The sequence below is a fragment of the Corvus kubaryi genome, unplaced genomic scaffold (genome assembly GCF_017639235.1).
Source record: "Corvus kubaryi isolate FWS band 111438036 unplaced genomic scaffold, C.kubaryi_AGA036_p1.0 split3-73, whole genome shotgun sequence".
Lineage (NCBI taxonomy): Eukaryota > Metazoa > Chordata > Aves > Passeriformes > Corvidae > Corvus > Corvus kubaryi.
Genome location: NW_024582091.1, coordinates 14214746 through 14234804, shown reverse-complemented (window position 1 = coordinate 14234804; position 20059 = coordinate 14214746). Strand labels below are relative to the sequence as shown.

Here is a 20059-nt window from a genome sequence, read left to right as displayed (position 1 = left end):
AAGTATAAACCAAAGAGCCGCTAAGGCGGGGGGGGGGAGGAGGGAGTGGGTAAGCTGAGGGCAAAACTGAAGCTTTAACTGGAGAATTAACCCTGATATGCAAATGAACCAAACCTATAAAGGGTGAAGAACTTGTGGCCTGTTGTCCATCTTGGGATCCATCTTGGCAATAGCCTCTGGCTCCCCAGGGTGTACCTCTGAAGGCCTTTCAAATAAATACCTACCTTTATTCCCTTACTCCTGTCTAGTCTCTGTTTCTAGGAGGCCTCTTAAGGCATCACAACCAAGGGACCCTCCTTGATTCATGTCTTCACACCTTGGAATCCAGAAACCAAAAGGATTAGTAGTTGCAAAAAAAAATCTAAAAACTTGTAGTAGCCTTTGTTTCTTTCAAACCCAAATTTTATGTAGGACTGAGCCACAAGATAAGAAGACGTCACTAGAACTTATATAAAGGTGAGATGTGAAGGAAAAGTGTGTTTGAACTGCTGGCTTTTCTGGAGAATTGCTGTGACGGGCTCAAGCTGTTGCTAAGAATACAACAGGAATTTAAAGCCAACTCAAGGATCATATGACAACCTGAAATTCAAATTCATTAATGGAATAGTAGATGTTGTTTTAAAAAATTAACTTATCAAATGAAAAGATCTGCAAAAACATCCTCAGGTTACTGCAGTGTAAGTTCCTTTCCCAGATAAGTTCAATCTGGTTCACAGTAAATATGAATGTTAATCAGAACATTAAAACATATCTGCTTAAAAGATTTGGTTTTACTTTGTAATTGATCCATTTCATGAAATAAGAAAAAAGGGAGCAGGAGGAGGGATCTCTTACCAAGGAATTTGAAGGTAATTCTAACACAAAATCTGCATGGTTTTACATAATATGCAGTGTTTGAATATCTTCCAGATAGTTCCTTTTTATTTTAATTGATTTTCCACATTCTATGATATAAATGCCTTTGTGTGTTTTCAGGTCTTTTTTTTTATATTCTTCTATTTTAATGTGAATGTGCAGTAAATTTAAGTCCAAAAGGTGTTACATTTAGATGTGGGACATCAGCTTAGAGGCTGCCCAAGGTGGAAGTTCAGTCTGTGGCCTTGGCAACAGTTTTCTGCTGAGCTGAGAATGCAACATCCTGGCAAAGGTGGTTTCGAGTGCATAGGTAATTCCTTTATCAGGTAATTAAAGCCAATCTCTTGATGTGCTTTGCGTGATAGGACCTGAACTTAAACTGAACTTTAATTCCTGTTAGGAAGCTGTTGTGGTGAAAAGGTCCCTGGGAAATTGCATCCATACTGACCTAGGTTTTCCAGATGACCTGGTCCATTTCTGCTCTAAATCTTGCAAAATCTGTTTTTCAGTAAGCTGATGAAATCTAGTTCTGGAGATATGCTGGACATACGCTACGAGAATATAATCCAGACTCATATTTGCACATTAATGGTGAATACTCTTTATCTGAAGCTCTCCCTACTGCTTTCTCATGGCTTCAGTTTGACATCTGAGAACAAAACATACAGGGAGACTTTTGTCCCCCTATTGTTATGTAACTGATGACAGGTAAGCTTTCAGTGTAGCATATATTACTTTAGGAGAAAGCTTATATTTAAAGATTATGGCTCCTGAAAATTGAAATGAAAGATCTAAGTACCTGAGGAAATAACATGCCAAGCCCTGAAAAGGGAAGTAAGAGACTACCCAAATGCAGATATTTTTCGAGGAAGTATTGCATTACTATTCATCATTTGAAAGGAATAGTCCAGTACTTTTTCTTTCAACATGTACTTTTCTGGGCCTGCTATGTGTATTGGTTTAAAGGGTTTTCATAGAGGTATGTATGTAAAAAACCTGAGCTGTTGAAAGTTGTTCCTCTGGCCCAGACCATTAATATTCCTAATGGATGTGAACAAACTGATTATGGGGGAAGTTCTAACACTGCAGAACTTCTTGTTGATGGAGATGTTGTTCCTTTATACTTCTGGATGCTGTAGTCAATTCTTTACTAAGGGGGATAGATAGATGGATTTTATATAACTTGCAGCTCTAAGACAGCAAATACTCTTTTTAAAAAATTCTCTGATGCTTTTTGCCTGCAGTAGTTGAACATGATAGAAATAATAATCAATATTTATAAAATTTCTATGAAGTGATCAATCTGAATGTTTAGCTTTAAGCAAGAGAGCAAAAACGTTGAAAACTTGAGTGATATGCTCAAAATCACAAACACAGTGGCAAAATCTGAAATCAAGACCTAATCAAGACCTAAGGGGTTAACTGACTGTGCTGAGACCCCACTGATCCTCTCTCAGAGAGAAGAGATATAAAAGGTTTGCAAACATGGTGGATATTCAGAATGAGTTTTGAACCCAAGTTGCCAAGTTTGACGTCTCAAAAAATGTCCAGGTTTGATCCTTATGCCTTGCCATGTGGAGAAAGAATGAACTGAATGAACAGACATTATTTTGGTGTAGGGTCTATCTGTTGCTCTGTTGGACTATAAATGGCAATTACTTTTTCTGTGATCTGTGTTTCAGTGCCCTACTGACAAGTGAAAGTGTGCAGAAGTAGTGAAGTTTATTGCAAGCACGAATGAGCAACTGCAGAGATTATTCATTGCACCCTGCCACAGCTCAAACACAGAATTAATTCAGTGCAGATGCTGAACAAATGATTTGAATTTTGTTGCAGAAGATCATACTAGTGACTGCTGACATGGGGAATAACCGCCGTCTCTGTGGGACTGAACGTTACTCGAACAAAAATTCAGACTGATGTGTTTTGCCATTTTGGATCCTCTTCATTAGCAAGGTAGCTAGGCAAGAGGATCCCCTATGCCTGGGGCTGTGCCACAGTCACTTTGCTTGTATCCTCTAGCTATCAAAACTTGAAAGAGAAAAAAGAAAATGGCTTTTTTTCAGCATTATGTGCAATGCTATTTGTCCTAAAGAGCTTCACTGGTATTGATATACTGGTTTGAGATCTTCATCAAGACATATTGTAAGTTATTACCGTAATGTCCACAGGCTTTGAAATGCTCAAAGGATCTGTAAAGATAATATATTGACATCAAAGCTTCTTTCAAGCCCTGTTTCCAAAAGAATCAGATATAGTAGAAGAACATAACATGTTTGCCAAAAGCAGCAAAAAGTTTTTTGGAAATAAATCTTTTCCTTACATCCACACTTGAACAAATTAACCTGAAAAATTAATTTTAAAATGGTATCACAATGATAATTCATATTGGACAAAGCTTATCAGAGGGAGAGAAATAGAAACTGGGAAAACAACTGGGAGAGAATCAGACTAGAAAACTTTCTCAGCATCTTCTGGATTAGACAAGTTCGTTCTATAACATTCAAGGCAGAGCTGTGGTGAGAGGGAGAAAAATGGAGAAATCGTAGCTATGACAAATGTTCTCCTGATGGAGCCAGGGTTTTACTTGGTACAACCAAACCTGTTTCATCCCACAGATGGGGGCTGTGGAAAGCATCTCTCATGCTGGCAAAAGAAATTGCCTTCATGGTATGTCTCCCCTTTGTGTAGTGGCCTGTGAGATATCCTATGCCTCAGCCTACATCATGTGGAGGAATTACAATTAACAAAGCCTCTACTGAATTAGTGTAAATATATGCAACATGGAAACCAGGAAAGGAGTGTAATGGGAGAAACAAAATAGTTACAGATGTTAAGGGATATGAACGCTGAAAGCAGTTAATTGAAAACTGAAAGGAGCTAATAATGAGAGAAGAAAGAATAAGTGAATTAAATGGAAACATCAGGGTAAAAAGAGAAAATATTTCAGAAGAAACCTACAGGTACAGATAAATATATCAAGAGGACACTTATTGCTTCTCATTAGAAGTGTGTTCTGGAGTACAACTATGAGCTACTTTTAATTCTTTCTAGGGCATTGAAAATTCTGTGGGGTGGACAGACATGGTGATTTCTTGTGGAAATGCTACCTAACGTTTATCCTGAACTGATTCAAAACAAGCCATCCAAGCTTAAAGGAAAAGACTGCTCAACACTGGAATTTTTAAGTGGCCACGTGTATACTCATCTGATGGGAGGAGATAAGTGTGCCCTGTGCTTCTGGAGGATGCATGGCCAAGAGTAATCCTGAGTGTCATAGTAAGCAAACTTCTACTATGATTGCTATGGTGCTCTGGCATTTTAATAGCAACTAAAGGAGTAACCTGCTCAGGACCCAATCTTAGGAACAAAAATAGGCAAATACGCATCATGATAGGTTATTTTTCCCCCCATTTTATCAGCCTCTGGAGACTAAACTGCTGAAAGTGCTGTTGGTCAAACTGGCAGGCAAGGGGGCTAATGGCTTTCATCCATGGTAGCTGGTGGGATCCAAATGAGCAGATGATGATGGTATGGTGATAGTTTCCAGCTCTGTAAAGGAAAACTCCTGCTGATTTGGAAGTTCTCCTTGATGAACACCACATGTCTATACTGAACTTTCTCTTCTATTTATTTTAAATTTCCTATGAAAGTAATTTCTCTGTGAAGGGGTAAGGAAACGACGTGCTTAAAAAGAAAACCTAACTGCCGTGCTTAGAAGTATGTTTATTCAACTGTGAAGTTTACTGTTGAAATAGGGATTGACAGATGTTAGCCATATTTTATCAGTACTCTCATGAATGCCAGGACTAGAAATGCTCAGGAGAAGCTCATGCCATCAGCCCTCAGCTGAACATGTACTGAGAAGATTTATTCTTGCTTTCTTTTCATTGTGCTTATCCCAGACTTCTCACAGCAGGTCTTAATGAAAAATATTCCAAATTTCAGTGACAGTTCCAAGTAACTGACAGATGGAACAAAGCGCAGCAAGAACTTGATTAAGGAAGGGGACACCTGAGATAGGATTTTGGAGAGAGGCAGGTGATTATCTCTGATACTGTGATCCTCATGACCTTCTGTCAGCTTGCAGCCGAAGCTGGACATGTTTACACTGTGTTGGCAACCTTGTCTTTGACTTTCTAAGCAGACAAAGTTTGACTTCTTCCCTGTTCAGAGCAACTTTCTTTGTACTAATAGTAATTATGGAGCAAGCATTCCATGCCTAAAACCTAAGAGGATGCCAAACTTGAGCTTTTTTCTGTCTGCCTTTCTTGTAGGTGTGACTGCAGTACGTGATGGGAAAAGGGCACATCTCCCCCAGGATGGTCTCCTGCACAACATGCAGCAGCAATGGCCTTTGTCCTCAGGCTGCCACCATGTCCCTTTAATGCAGCAGTCCAGCTCATCCATTGTTCTGTCTGATTGTGAGATATTTTGTCTGATGAGGCTGAGAATTGCAAGGCAAACCCATTTCAGGACAGGAGAAAGCTTCCCCTCTGTTACTATGTCCCTTTGCCTATAAATAATTTGACATTCATTGTAGCATGTGAGCTGCAAAATGCTCTTTAATTTCACCAGATGGGGATTAGCTGAACAACCTACTAGCTCATGGCTTGCACAGTGCAGCTCCTGGTAAGGAAAGTATCCAGGAGTGGTTCTTAATAGAAGGGATTTTCCAGTTTTATATCTCTTCATGACCTATCCCTGCCATCTTCACATGTACACACACACACACACACACACAGAGACATCTGATCAATACTCTTGATTAATACTTTGATTAAAATCTTGAGAAAAGTAGAAAGACTTAAAGATTCGTTCCAGATCAATGCTGTGTTTAGCTGCCTAGTCTGTTCATATTCTTGTCACATAATGTTCTGCCTCTGATAAAGGAATAGACAACCCATCTGACTGATTAATGGGATGCAGTTGCACATAATGTTGTTATAAATTTTTACACTGAACCGGTCACAAACAGCATAATATACGAACAAGTTTTTGTTAAAGGAATTTACAAATAACTTCTGCAAAAGTATATGAAAAAGTTATTTCATAACTTCACTAAGATTTATAGGCAGCAAATGCAGGTAAAATTCATTGAAATTGTGATTTATTGCAATTACTTTATTTGCTGTTGGATATATTTAGATGTGTATGCAGAGAGAATGTGGGATTTTATGAAAGAGGGAGAAATAATTCAGTGGGGTTTTTTTGTTTCTATACCAACAAAATCCATAGGCAAGCTTTGGAGGCAGGGAAAAAAGAGGAAAATAGCAGAACTTTTATGTTTTCCAGAAGTGCCTTGATGTATCAGTCCTGATTTACTGCACCTCATAAGAACTTAAAGGGAGGGTTGGAGATATTCTTTTCCTACTGGGGTGTGCTGAATGGAATTGCTGTGGAGTAGTGCTTCAGCAGTATGCAGGAGAGTGATGTTCACCACAACTGGTTGAGAGATGCTGCTTCTGCTCCAGAGGTAAGGCTGCATGCTTCTCCACCTCTTTGGGAATCTTCCTACTCTGGAACATTAGCATTGATCCAGAATTTTTGAAAATCTGTTTAATAGCAGTGCAGAGAATGAGTTGCAGAGCCATTTATAACAGCCAAAATAATTCAGTCATGACCTCTTCGTGTTCTCATAAAGCTGTTTTTCCCTCGGCATCAGGAGATGAGTCAGCAGTAGTGATAACAAGAGTTAGAGAAATACTGGAAAAAACAAGTGTCCCAAGTACTTTGGCAGTGAAAAATTAAGCTTCAAAGTGATTTCTTCATGGAACATTTTTTCTCTCTCCAGGACACCAAATTGACTGACTATATTAAAGGAAGAAGAAAAAGAGGGAGAGGGAGAGAGAGAGAAAAAAAAAACAGGACTTGGATGATATTTCTCAGTGTCTGCCAATATCTAACATGCTATTGGAAAAGTTGCATAACACAACCTACCAAGAGAGCCCTGTTTGAATAGAGGTTAGTAATCCTTTCTATTTGGTGCTATGTTTGTGGTTTTTGCAGAACTGACCCACAGGGCCTCATTTTTTGACTGGTGTAACAGGCTGTATTGTTTCTTAAGCCTATAGGGATCAGGAAGTTGTCCTCTGAATGCATGCCTGACTAGAATTTGCCATCAGTTTACCAGCAGCTGGATTATTCTTCCTATAGGACACTTTGAGTGATGGAAAACCTTAAATGTTCTCTTTTGTGAAGGAGAGTCTTTGCCTCCAGTGTTCAAACATACAGGTAGAATGTCAGGGAACTTGCAATATGAAGTGTTATGCTTGAAATCATTTAAACAAGGACTGTTGCAAAGGTTATTTTCTGGTTTGCAGTGTCTTCAGTATAATTTCTTTAGATATTTTAATCTACTCTGCATGACAAATTAAAAGCAGTGTTGCACAAAGTTTTTCATTGCAGGTTAGAGTTAACAATTTAAATTTTCCAATGAAGGAATATAACTTCTCATATTTAGCTACTTTTGTTTTCATGGCCTTTAGGTAATGGCTATGAAGAAAAAGACAAGGAAAATTTTTGTAAAGTAACTTTTTGGGCTTTCTTCATGACAATGAGAGACAAAACTGAGGAGGCATATTCCTATGTTTTAGGAAGTTTGTGTCCAGGAACCTCTCCAAGGCTGATAACAACGCTGAAAACTACTGTCTGAGTCTGAAGCAGGAAATCTGCCTTCTGAATAACAGTTAAGCATGAGATAGAACATCATCTCTTTCCTGAGGTTTGGCGCCTACCTACCACTGAAAGCTACTGTTTTTACAGTTTCACTCATGTGACGGACCCACCAGAGTCCCCTTGCACAGACATAGGTTGTGGTGCATGGTCATGCCACAGCTCTGACAAAAATCTTGTCAGGTCAGGTCTTTTGCTGGCTGGGCTATGCATGTTTGAACCTGGAAGACTGTGCATCCGGTTGCTTCTGAGCAGGTCCAGAAAAGCGCAACAAAGACAATTAAGGGACTGGAGCATCTCTCTTGCAAGGAAAGGCTGAGGGAGCTGGGCCTGTACAGCCTCAAGAAGAAATGACTGAGAGGGGACCCCATCAATGTCTCTGAGTATCTGAAAGGAGGGTGTCAGAGGATGTTTCCATGTCCTTCTCAGTGGTGCCAATCAATAGGACAAGAGGCAACAAGCAGACACTGAAACACAGGAAGTTCCACCTGGATATGAGGAAGAACAACTTTACTGTGTGGGTGACTGAGCTCTGGAACAGATTGCCCAGAGAGGTTGTGGGGTCTCCCTCACTGGAGATGACCCACTGTGGTCCCTTCCAACCTGACCCGTTCAGTGATTCTGCAGTCTATCCTCTCAGGTCCCTCTGGTGCACAAGTTTCCTATGCTGGTTCTCTGTGTAGTTGGGATAAAGGAAGCTGTGTGGCACCTATTTGCAGAAATGTAACCATCCAGGGGATTTTCTTGGGATAAACAGAGGAAAGAAGGGATTTGGGCATTCTTGAAGGGAGGTGGCAGCTGAACTGAGGAGCTGAGACTGCCTCTGAGGGTGAAAAATGGACCATTTTTAACAGACTGTAGAAAATATTTGTTGCTGTGACTCTAAAATGTTTTTTATTGTAGCATGAATCCAATGAATCTAAAAGGAGATAAGTGTTTCATGACGCATTCACTGAGAACTTTGCCCTCGATATTTGCTATGTAAAACTGGTAAGTGAAAAAAAAAGGGACAATTGCTGTTTTGTTTTATTGTTCTGACTGGCACAAGACAGTGCATAAGGCTTGAGAATCTGACTGTAAACCAACAAAATCTTTGCTTTTACCCACTCTCCTCATAGTCATGAGGATGTCTGTAAAATTGGCTGGGATTTGGATGAAACCTGCTGAGAGGGGTATAACATTCCAGATTTATTCAACCTAGAGCTGTGAGAAATATTCACCACAAAACCTAAAACTTTTCAAGGGAGCTTAGGCTGAATATCAAATGCAGGAAGGGATTTACTGTTGGGTGAGATTCATGTAAAACTCTACTTTTGACATACTTTTGACCTGAAACCTGACAATGCTCAGATGTTTTGACTGAAGTTACTTTGAGGCTACAAAGCCAAAAGTTAAAGAAAACTCAGAAACTGCAAAGGTGGCATGAAGGGTTCAAACTTAACCCCAATACTGCTTCAGATTTCATGCTGGATTGAGCTAGGTACTGCTTAGCCTTTCTGCTTACCAGTAAACCACAGGCATATTATTAAGGCATTGCAATCTATTGCAAACATGAACACAGAATAGAATATTGTGGAGCCTGAAAATAATCAAATCAGTTTTGTGTTCTCAGAAAAAAAGTCATGAGCTGTGAGAAGTGTTACTGTTGATTTCCCCAAAGATTTGCTCAAGGGCATGGTTTAGAATCCCTGCTGAGATGGAGCTTTGCTGGATATTTAATACAAGTTGGTAATTGCTTGGTGTTGTCTTAACACTGTCCAGCCATCTCAACCTTTGATGATGAACAGCAACTTGGAGATAATCTTGTGAAGTGTATTTTTGTCCCCTATTTGAAAAGTATATTCTTTTTTCTCTTCTCGTATTGCATTAGGAATGACTACAGAAAATCAACACACAGCAACAAGTAGGAATAAAAGCAGGATTTGCTTAGTTATTTTGCCCAGACTGAATTTAGTGGAAAACCTCTATCAGATGGAGAAGAGGCTGTGTCACATTTGCAAATGAGAATATTCTTGGGAGAAGAAAGCTTTTCTCCATAAAATGTTACTGCGGAGGATCAGACAAACATTCCCTGCTCTCTGAATAGTCCAAGTTCTGAGAGCTGTAGTTCCAACAGGCTCTAGGAAAGTCGTGAACATGTATGTGAATTCTCTCACATGAGTAAAAGCAAAGGAACTTTGACATGCCGAATCCCAACATTTTTTTCAGCAAGGAATTTTCTCTCTGGAGACAAAGAACATCTTATTCCCTCCCCTGCTGACTCTTGCTGCTTATATTGCCTCCCTAATTGGAAGTTGCTGTATGGATGTGCAAAAAAGGATATGCTTTGAGCATACCTCAAGGGTGAGCTGTCTAACCAAGGAAGCAATTTCAGCCTGTCTGTTGTGAAAAGAGCCTGGCGCTACAGAACACCTATTTCATTGCTCAGCAGGGCAAAATGCTGCACAGAGAAAAGACTCTGACAGCTAAAACTGCAATACATTAATATTCATATTTTCTGTGTGCAGCATTTTGTAGTCTGGTATGGAATTATTTGCCTTTAAATTGGATAGCTGAAGTTCCAGCACTCTGCTTTTGTCACTGCTTCAGATAGAACCGTAATTGAATCAATGAGGAAAGAAGACATAAAATTCCAGACTAAATCCATTGCTTGCTGCAGAGTGGGCTGTTTTCAAATGGTTTCCATCATACACCTTGCACTTGGGACTCACAGGTGCACAAAGAGAATTAGCAGCTTCCAGAGACAAGGCTGGCAGTCTTAGCAGTGCTCTCTGCAGGGGAACAGTGTGGTTTGTCCAAAAACTTACCCACCCAGTGTAGGTGGCACCTTCAACATAAGTGGTTGTGTTAAATCCTGAATGTCATGGTGCTCCCAGAACAGTATGTCTAAACTAAGAAATTTCTAAGTCTGTCTCACTGCCCAGAATGCCACATTACTATCACAAAAGAGGCATGGCTTCAATAAGTATGATGGTCTTCATTCAGCAAGTTTTAATGTTAGAAACATCCCAGCTAAAGCCAGTGAAGGTATTCAAGTGTTTAAAATTACCGATATGCATATTTATTATGTAGCGTTTTGGAAAGGTAGAAGTATAACTGAGCAAGCTCCAGATACTCCGTTTTCTTGCTGACATTGTTTGAAAGTTGAGAGTAATATTTGTCATCAAAGACAAACAAATGGAGGATGACTCAGTCTCACCCTTGCTCAGAGGGGAAGAATCCAAAGGGAATTGGACTTTCCTGTTTAGAGAATCCACACAGAGTGAGGGGAATTCATGTTTTTCTGAAACTGTGAAATGCAATCCTATTAAAAACTGTTTTTCTTCAGCTATTATTATTTGTCTGAGGTTTCTAGGTCAAACACTGCTGAATTTTCTCTCACAGAGAAAATCTGAGGGAAAGGCTTGATATGATGTTAAACTTCTGCTTCTTGAGGAAACACACAATGATTCTAGTCTCATATATGTTCTTTCTCAGATCACTGAAAAGTACTTTTCATATAGTGGCAGCACCTCAAGCACAACTTTCTGCTACTTAAGCCAAGAGCAAAAGACAGGTCCCTTGTAAAGTCAGTGAATTCAGTGCAGATAAAACAACTTTTGTACTAGTCCCACTTCCTCCTATCAAAACCACTGATGTAATAATGACAGCTTATTTTTCTTATGCTCTTGGCGTCTTAGTTTTTTTTAGGGAGAGTGAAATATGTGGAAAAGCAATATACTGAGCAAAATGAATAAAGAAAAATGGAAGATCACATAAAATAGTTATCTGGGTAAGTAAATGCTAGTTGAAAGGTTCAAGTACTGAGTTCCTCAGAGCATCTAAGAAATAGCCTTCATTATTTTTTATTAACTCACCTTCACTGGTTAAACCCTGCTCATTTTGTTCAATAAATACATGAATGAAGCTTGATGGATGATGCCAAATTAGCCATAAAGAACCTCATAAGTAGCAAAGGGCCATTAATCCACAGCTTGAACTTCACTTTCAGCATGGTGAGTAGGAGAAATTAGCTGCAATTAATATCACAGATCTTGATATCATTGTCAAATAACTATTAGAAGGTGAATATCTCATGATACTGAAACACCACCTTTGCTAAGATATGTCAGCACTGAGCCTCTCCTGTGTTAATCACTGAGTTTCCCTGAGCAGAGAAAAAAATGTCGCTGCTAGTTCTCAAGTACAAGATTTGCCATGGGGCTTCACCAGGAGGGAAAAGTAGCTGGTTTGAGGAACTAAATACTGAAGGGATTGAAACAAATGTGGGGATGATCCTCATGAACTTCTGACCACCAAGGGAGAGTGAAGGAGGACAATGCTTTAAAAGAAAACTTTTGAGTCACATTTTCTGGACTGCACAGCTGCACACATTTTGTGGAAGGATGAGATTTTGCTGCAGGAAACTTCAGTGTGAAACAAGTCCTAATCAGGGGGCTGGCAAGATAAGTACAGTTCCCACTTCAGTCATGTAAACCCTCATGGTAGGTTCCTATTTTCAGTGAAAAGCTGGGTCTGATACTTTCATCATAAGCAGCACGTAGGGGTATTCAAAGAACACTTAAGCATTGCAATATTCAAACTGAATCTAAGAAAACATGCTTCAGTTAAATAACTTATTTGAAATATATTGGACTCTTCTTTGTGATTTTCCTCAGGGCAGTATTAGTGCAATAACAAAACAGATGAGGCTGAATGCTCGATTTAAAAAGTTTGGGCCTTCAAGGGCTGATTTACTGTCCAGTGAGGCTCTGCAGGCTGGTCTTCCCAGGCACAGCAGCTCCCAGGTTTGGAATGCTGAGGAAAGAGCCTTGGAGTGCAAAGCAGTCCAACTGCAGCCGAACATAAGGTCACAACCAGGAACATATGAGATGAATAAATCTTTATTGGGCAGGACTGCAAAACATTAGGTAATGGGGCCAGTGACAAAAAAAGAACTTTTTCTGAATCGTGCTCTAAAATGTGCACAAGAACAGTTCAGGCCTCTAGCAAGGGGCAAAGCTCATGTTTCTGGTGCTGATAGGAAAAAAAAACCAAACAAAAAACCTAGCAAGGGGTTTTTCTTCTGCTTGTGTAAGTGCATGCATTATACACATCTACAGTGTTTCAGTCCACAAGAGCTCATGATATTTTGCATAGTTCAGACTGGATGCAAGTGCTGACACAATCCTTTGTACTTCTTTTCCAGCTTCCATTACCATGTCTGTCTTCTGCCTTTTTCACACCTTTTTTCTCACCTACAGATGGAAAAATCAAACTGATAAAAAGCCAGAAAAACAAAAACCCCCAACCTAACACTTCTGGGGAAGTGTTTCAGTGCTTGTTTTGCCCTGAACTGTGGTTGATAGTTAAAATATCCCTTCTCCCTCTCCCTATGGGAAATAAAGTTCTGAGAACTCTTTGCTCACAATGAATGAAACACTTAGTTGTGAATCATGTTGGAATTAATTTTGCTGTTGAGTTGGTTTGTGCCCAAGAGAGATGATTGCACAGTTTGAGGGGCTTGCTTCTCCATCTATTGAGGTCAGATACCCAAGAGCTTGTGGGCTAGAAGTGTGTGTTCCTTCTGGAATTCATTTATTGATACATACACCATGAGCTATTTCCTCAGAAAAAGGACCTACCTCCTGTAAGGGAGGAGAGCTGCTAAGAGGTGCTGAGACTTTGAAGAGAAGTCAAGGATGTCAGAAGGAATAAATCCTGCAAAGTGGATCCAGGCCTTAGGTCCCCAGTTGATCCATTTTAATGATCTGTGCTGTGACTGCTGCTCTGTCCCGGATAACTCATCCAGAAAAACTGTAACTGTAGCTAGAGTATTGCAAGTATTGGACAGGTTTCACATGTTACAAACCACAAAAATTAATTTAGTGCACACAAAATGAATGGGCTTCAAGTCTGGCTGATGGGATGGATACCCCTGGATGGGGATTTCTGTCTTCCACTTAGTTGTCAAACTTGAATGACATTTTACACAAAAAGCTCTGACTGTGAAAATGTTTCTGTGCCAAGAAGTAAATTTAGTACTGTTTGACTTCTATATAGCAGCAATTCAGGATATCTGAATGACATTAATGTTTGGAAATTTGGGTGCTGAGGAAAGGATTTTGTACTGTAATGATATTAATCCTAGATGATAAGATATGAGCTCATGTACATAACCTGAAAACTGAGAGTTTGTTGCGATCTATTCTACCTGTTTTACTATGCACTATTGCCACATAAACTTCTGGGCTTGGGTCAAACTGAACCGAACCTCCCACTTAATCTGACTTGTACACCTTTATTCAGGCAGTCTCACTTTTATTTTTCTATAGCAAATTATGACTGACAAGAATGTCCACATACACATCTGAACTTAAAGTAGACTTAACCTTAAAGTAAGCCAAGGACTATCTAGATGAGCTGGGGAACATCCTTCAGGGCAAAAAGAGGAGACCCATATGCAGCAGGCTGGTTCTATAAATGCTTGCTTTTGAAATGATGGAATACAATGAAATGCTTGTCTCTAACTGGATGCCTAAGCTCTTCTCCACCACTAACATTTTGCCCACTATTCCTTGTACTCTTAATTAACCATTTGGACAGCTTCTGTAGCTCCCCTGCACAATACTGTTAGTCTCTGGAATATTTTATTTTAGCTTGGCCAAGATTAACTCAGCTTTCTGTGAAGTTAGCTGCCGTTCAAGGAACAATCATGCATGTGTGTGTGATACGTCTCTTTTCTGTGCAAGATGACCTTGAATACCTTCACTGGCAATATTCGTGGGAAGCAGCAGCAAGCTCATGTCATGTAGCAACATATCAGTTAGTGGATTCATCCTGCTTTCTCTGCACATTGGATGGGTGTGTAGTGTTCTCCTCTGGCATGTAGTTTGCACATTAAAATCTCTTGGGAGTAAGATAGTGAACTCCTCAGGAGGAGGGAACATGCAAGAGAGATGCTGGATTTCATAACCTGGTCAATGCATTACTTCAGCTGAAATCTGGAAGACCAACCCTTTATTCCCAGGCATGAGAAATGAGCTTATAAAAGGCACTGAAGGCTCCCAGGGCAGGCTGGAGGAATAAGTGAGAGAGCTGTCTGCCTCTTGGCATGATGCAGTGCATGCAGATGAGAGCAGGGGAAAGACAAACTTATGGCAAAGAGCCTGCTTTCCTACTAGGTACTTCCAGTGAACTTCTGCTCTGTGGATCGCTACAGATACAAGAAATACTGCACGTCTCTCCATAGCCCAGATTCACTCACCACAGGCAAAATACTCAAAATTTTAATATTTAGGAGACTTTAAACAGGCTGGTCCTGCAACCTTTTAAGTGAAAACTATAATTGAAGGTTGGAAGCTAAACCCATCATTCATTAACACACCATCCCCTTTTGATAGCTAATACCAAAATGAGCAGGACAGCACATCATCTGTACAGGGGCTGGGAGGCCAAGAAAATTTACCAGGAAACCCCTACAGGAGCTTTGTGACAACAGAATTCCCAAAGAGAGAGCTATGAAGGTGGTTGCAGAGAGATCAGATTAAAACTGAAACAGCACAATTTAAATACTTCTATTCATGTTTTACTACAGTGTGTTTCATCAGTAAAATGTGAATGCAAGCTAGAGATTTAGGAGTACAGAGGTAGAGTTTTTTGAAACTGGTTTGGAAAGTTTAAAAAGCAAAGTTATTTTCTATTTAAATAAGCCTATTTTATTCCTTTATATAAAAATATGTTTCCCCTGTATTTACAGCAAATCAAAGAATTACTCATCTGCATAAATCCTAACAAAGAGTACCCAGTGTCTTAGAATTTCCCTCCTTATTTTAGAAGAAAGCACAGCCCTGCATTTCTACCTCCAGGCAGTGTGGCATGGATCACAGGATTGTTAGGGTTGGAAGCAACCTCTGGAGACCATCCAGTCCCACTCCCCTGCAAAGGCAGGGTCACCTAGAGCAGGTTGCACAGGAACCTGTCCAGGTGGATTTGGAATTTGCCACAGAGGAGATCCACGACCTCCCTGGGCAGCCTGCTCCAGGGTTCTGCCACTCTCAACATAAATAAGTTCTTCCTCATGTTGAGGTGGAACTGCTTGTGTTTTATTTTATGGCCATTGCTCCTCATCCTGTCACGGCACCATTGAAAAGAATCTGACACCATCCTCTTGGCACTCACCTATGAGATATTTATGTTTTGATGAGATCACCTCTCAGTCTTCTCTAGACTAAACAGGCCCAGCTCCTACAGTCTCTCCTCATAAGAAAAGGATACTCTTCCTCATGAAGATACATGATCCATTTCTCCTGCCACCTTCCCTAATGCCTGATTTGCTTTGTGAAAAAATTCTGACTCATATTCAGTACGAGAGAAAACTTAAAGATAAAAGTTGATACATGTGGCTAAATCTTCTGCATTGCAAAGTAGATGAGAGGAAAGAGTAGGGAGCTAATGTGCCGTGCTCTGGGTGTTCACATCCTTGCTGATTTTCTAGGGAGTGATAAAACTTTTAATGCTCTCTTGGGCTCTGCTTTTTGAAGTTTACCCATATTCCTGAGCTTGCTCATTTTATTCTACTTGACAGAAGTATCTGTGGTATTACTTCAGTTGTCAGGCTAAAATCTCTAAAACAGGTGAGTAGAGGACTGACAGGGTTTGCACCTTTGCATCTTGCTGATGTAATAAAGGCAAAATCCCTGTTTAGTCCTGTTGCAGGTGTATGTCAGCTGTACAGTGTTCAAATTGTTTCTATGTCTTGGGATAGTTGCTCTTTGAAACAATCTGATCTCCGTAAAGCATGTTTAAGAGGGGCTGCTCTTCCCTAGGCATTTGTTCCGACCTCTACAATGCTGCTCACAGCTGCCTCAGTTTTGCTGGTGCTGCTGTGCGTAGGGTTGGGACAGAAATGGGGTTGGGGATGGAAGGAATGGCTAATGAAATGGAAGGCAGTGAGGGTAGGAATGAGTGGCTGTAGGGAGTCTCCTGTAAGTGGAACTCCTAGTGAAAAATGCTTGTGGACAGTGGCATTTGTTTTGTTGAGCATGGAACTTATTAATTTGAATCCTTCTACTCAGGTTAGGAAAATGAGAGGTCTGTGGAATATGGGTAGTTAGGCGGTGGGAAGGAAATGATTTAGGCAGCTTGGTTCTGCAATGGTTCTGTTACTTGACCTTCAACATATCTGTGAATGAAAGGTTTCCAAGAAAGTTATACAGCATCCCTGTTAAAAGGAAGTTAAAATGTCTGCTGGTAGAGGTCAGCATTGGCCCTGGTATGTTGTCCTCTATCAGCTGCATGCTGGTTTTAGTCCTGTTGCAAATACTACCTGTGGAAACAGAGTCTGAATGATGCAGTGTAAACTGGTCCTTGCAAGCCTTAATCTGGATGGTCTTACATGTTTTCAGTCAGTTTACTAGACTGTAAGACACAAAATTATTACGTTTAACAATAATGTTCACTTGAACTGCAAGGCTCTATAATATTCTCATCTGCCAATGTTTTAATTACAGGGTAGCATTCACTAAGGGAAACTAAAATTAGAAGTGGATGAATGGATTTTGATATGAAGGGGAAGATTTGCTTTCTTTTTTTTTAATTTTGCTTTTTCCTTTTCCCAAGGAAATTATATTCTTGGGAGAACTGCAAAACCAGAAAGACCAAAATGGCCTCTCCTGAGCCATAGGGCGGAGAAGGCTTTGCAAACCAAAGGTCAGATGCAAAGAGACATCTATTTATATATGGCAAAACATAACAATAAAATAGAGAGAAGGTTGACGTACAAACGGAGAAGGGATTCAGGAGACAGAGGCAAGGAGAGAAAGGAAACTGTGATTTGTAGTTCTGTCAGTGGTGAGTGAATGAATAATTGTGCAAAGTAGATCAAGAACAGAAGAAAACTGCAGCGGTGGAAGGGTTGGGTCATGCAACACAGGGAAGGGTCTCTCAGTCTGTAGCTGATGGGATTGAGGAATGACAGTGTTCCCATAGAGCTGGGTTTGTCAGGGAGGTCCCATCATGCCGGAGTCTTCAACTGCTGCTTCTGAGAGCTCTTCCTAAGTGATCACTGAGTCTCACGTTAGGTTATGGGGTGAGAGCTGTAGCTCCCAAACCACAGGCACATAAAGAGCTGTGAGGGAAGGGAGGCCTGAGTAATCGTGAGTACCTCAAGATGGGGACTCAACATTGTTACAGAGTACACCTCCAAAATGGGAAGAAGAATGTTTCTTGTGCACAGCTCGTAAGTAATCTCTGGTCTCTGTCTTTTTGGCTGATTAATCTTGCAGTAATGCTTCATATTTTTTTTCTTTTTTTCTAGATATATATGGCTGCCCTGAGAAAGGTTATTCGATACAAGACAGTATGGTATTGACATAAAGTGCATCTGTGAAGTGAACTGTTGAATTACTACAGCTATTCATCAGAAACTGTGGGATTCTGCTGATGACAAAATCCACTCCCAAGACAGTTTTCCAAGAGCAGATTTTCTCTGCAGACTCTCATCAAGTCTATGTAGCAGCACCAGGAGCCAGTGGGAGTTTTGTGTGTATGTGTGTGTAATGTGAACTTGGACACCATGTTCACAACAATTTTTGTCACTTGAAGATGACAAAGGTTCAAAATACTGCTTTTGTTTGGCATCCCTCAAGTAGGTTAACACAACAATTTATGTGTACAATATGCCACCTTCATCCAGACATTTGATATCTCACCATGTTTAAATGAAGACAGAGGCATGAATCCAGTCCCCAGAGCTATCCTGTCCCCCAGACTGAGGGAAACTGACCTTATGCAGAATATTCAGCCTGAAAATCAACCTGACATGTGACTTTGGGGTTTGAGGAGTTAACGGCATTAGCTCTTATACTTAGTATTTTATATTTAGGCATGCACAGCACTCTACAAAAACAAATAAAGACAAATGTGAGAGAAGCAAATAGTTCATACCCTGGAAAGTTTACCTTTTCAGTTTCACGGAACTATTGAATTAATTTCTGCATAAATCGGAGAGCTCACTGAAGAGGTGGGCTACAGAGAACCAAATGGAACTAACCATGACCAGAAAAGCATGAAAGAAAAGGTAGATAAAGTTAGATAATGTAATTACACTAGAAATCAGTGCAAATCCCTAGGTGTATATGCAGTTTGATGTTTATGTTTGTCTACTTTTATAAATTCTAAGAGACAGTGATATTAAAAAAGGTCACCAGAAGAAAGGAAACTGCAAGAATTGCCTGGCAATCTCAGAAAGTATATGGTGGCAGAAAGGTAAAGGGCACACAGAATTATAGTAAGGAAATTTTAGGGGAAATCAGAAGAATACATGAACTAAGAGAAAAAAACCGTTGCGGTTATATAGGTGTCAAAAGTAAGAAAAGGCTTATGTTTGATGGAAGTGGTAGAAGCTGCTTACGACAGAAAAAGTCCATTTGGATACCAGACAGCCACAGCTTGTGATTTATGCAAACTTGGAAGGAATACAGAAACTTAGCCCAAATACAGTAGCTGTCGTAAGAGATGCACAGCTCTGGGAAGACAGAAAAACTTAAATATAAACGAACTGAAATGAGGTTAAACGCTGGCATAATTGTGACAGCAATTCTGTCTGCGGTTTTACTTGAAAGCAGCGCCCGCAGTCAGAAGCTCAGATTGCCGACCCGTGATACGTCTCATGTGATTCATACATGTGATGTGTGGTGTAGTAGTCAACATACACAGAACAAGGGTACCTGCAGCTCTACCCCGAAAATTTCTCAGAAAATCTGGGTGGACGAATGTCTGCTAGTTATGGTTAGCGTCTAACTTCCAGTCCCAATTTTTTTTTAAATTACTAATAGCATTCCCAAATAAATTGTTTTCAGCTGAAACTTTCTCCACTGAATGGTCATTTTGGCAGATGCTTTAAATTAAGTCCATGAGTCTCCTTAAGAATTTTTCAGTAATTGAGAAGAGAAACACATTTTCTTTTATGATCTGCTAAGACCATGTCAGCTTTAGAGGCAGAACGACACACACTCACTGAAAGTTGCAAGTGGATTGAATCTTAGGCAGTCAACTCATTAAAGCTGTTGACTAATACCTGCAGTGCAGTAATACTCTGAGACTCCTGTGGATTTTCATTCAGTGGGATTTGCTGATTCTCAAAGAAACCCCTGGATTTGGTATGTTTTCCTTTACAAAAATGTCAGTGACAAAATCCTATCTTATAACTGAGAGATCTTTATTCTATAATTTAAGCTAGTGCAGAGCTTAAGGTTAAAAAATTAAATTTTCAATGTTTTACTGCACTATTGTACCAGCTTCTTTTTCTGACTCTTTATACAAATTATAATTAAAAACTCCCAACCAAAAAAAAACTTCAAAAAATCCTCACAAATAAACCTGAAAATAAGAAACAAGGAAATATAAAGGATAAAGAACTGCTATGATTTTTGTTAACACTATTTTTGTGACCTCGTGAGATTATCCTTATATTCACCCTTTCTGTAACACCTGTGTCCATGAAAGGGAAAGCAAAAACTTCATGTCCGTTAGCCTGACTTGAGTAGTT

The 20059-nt window shown here is 39.9% G+C and overlaps 1 long non-coding RNA gene across 1 annotated transcript; it reads left to right on the top strand.

Annotated features, from left to right (window-relative positions):
• Window positions 1–227: 227 nt before the first annotated feature.
• Window positions 228–18166, top strand: LOC121659261. The gene is made up of 4 exons (XR_006014237.1): window positions 228–6331; window positions 6650–6819; window positions 8434–8520; window positions 17828–18166. It is a non-coding gene; the product is annotated as an uncharacterized LOC121659261 (long non-coding RNA).
• The last annotated feature ends 1893 nt before the right edge of the window (window positions 18167–20059 follow it).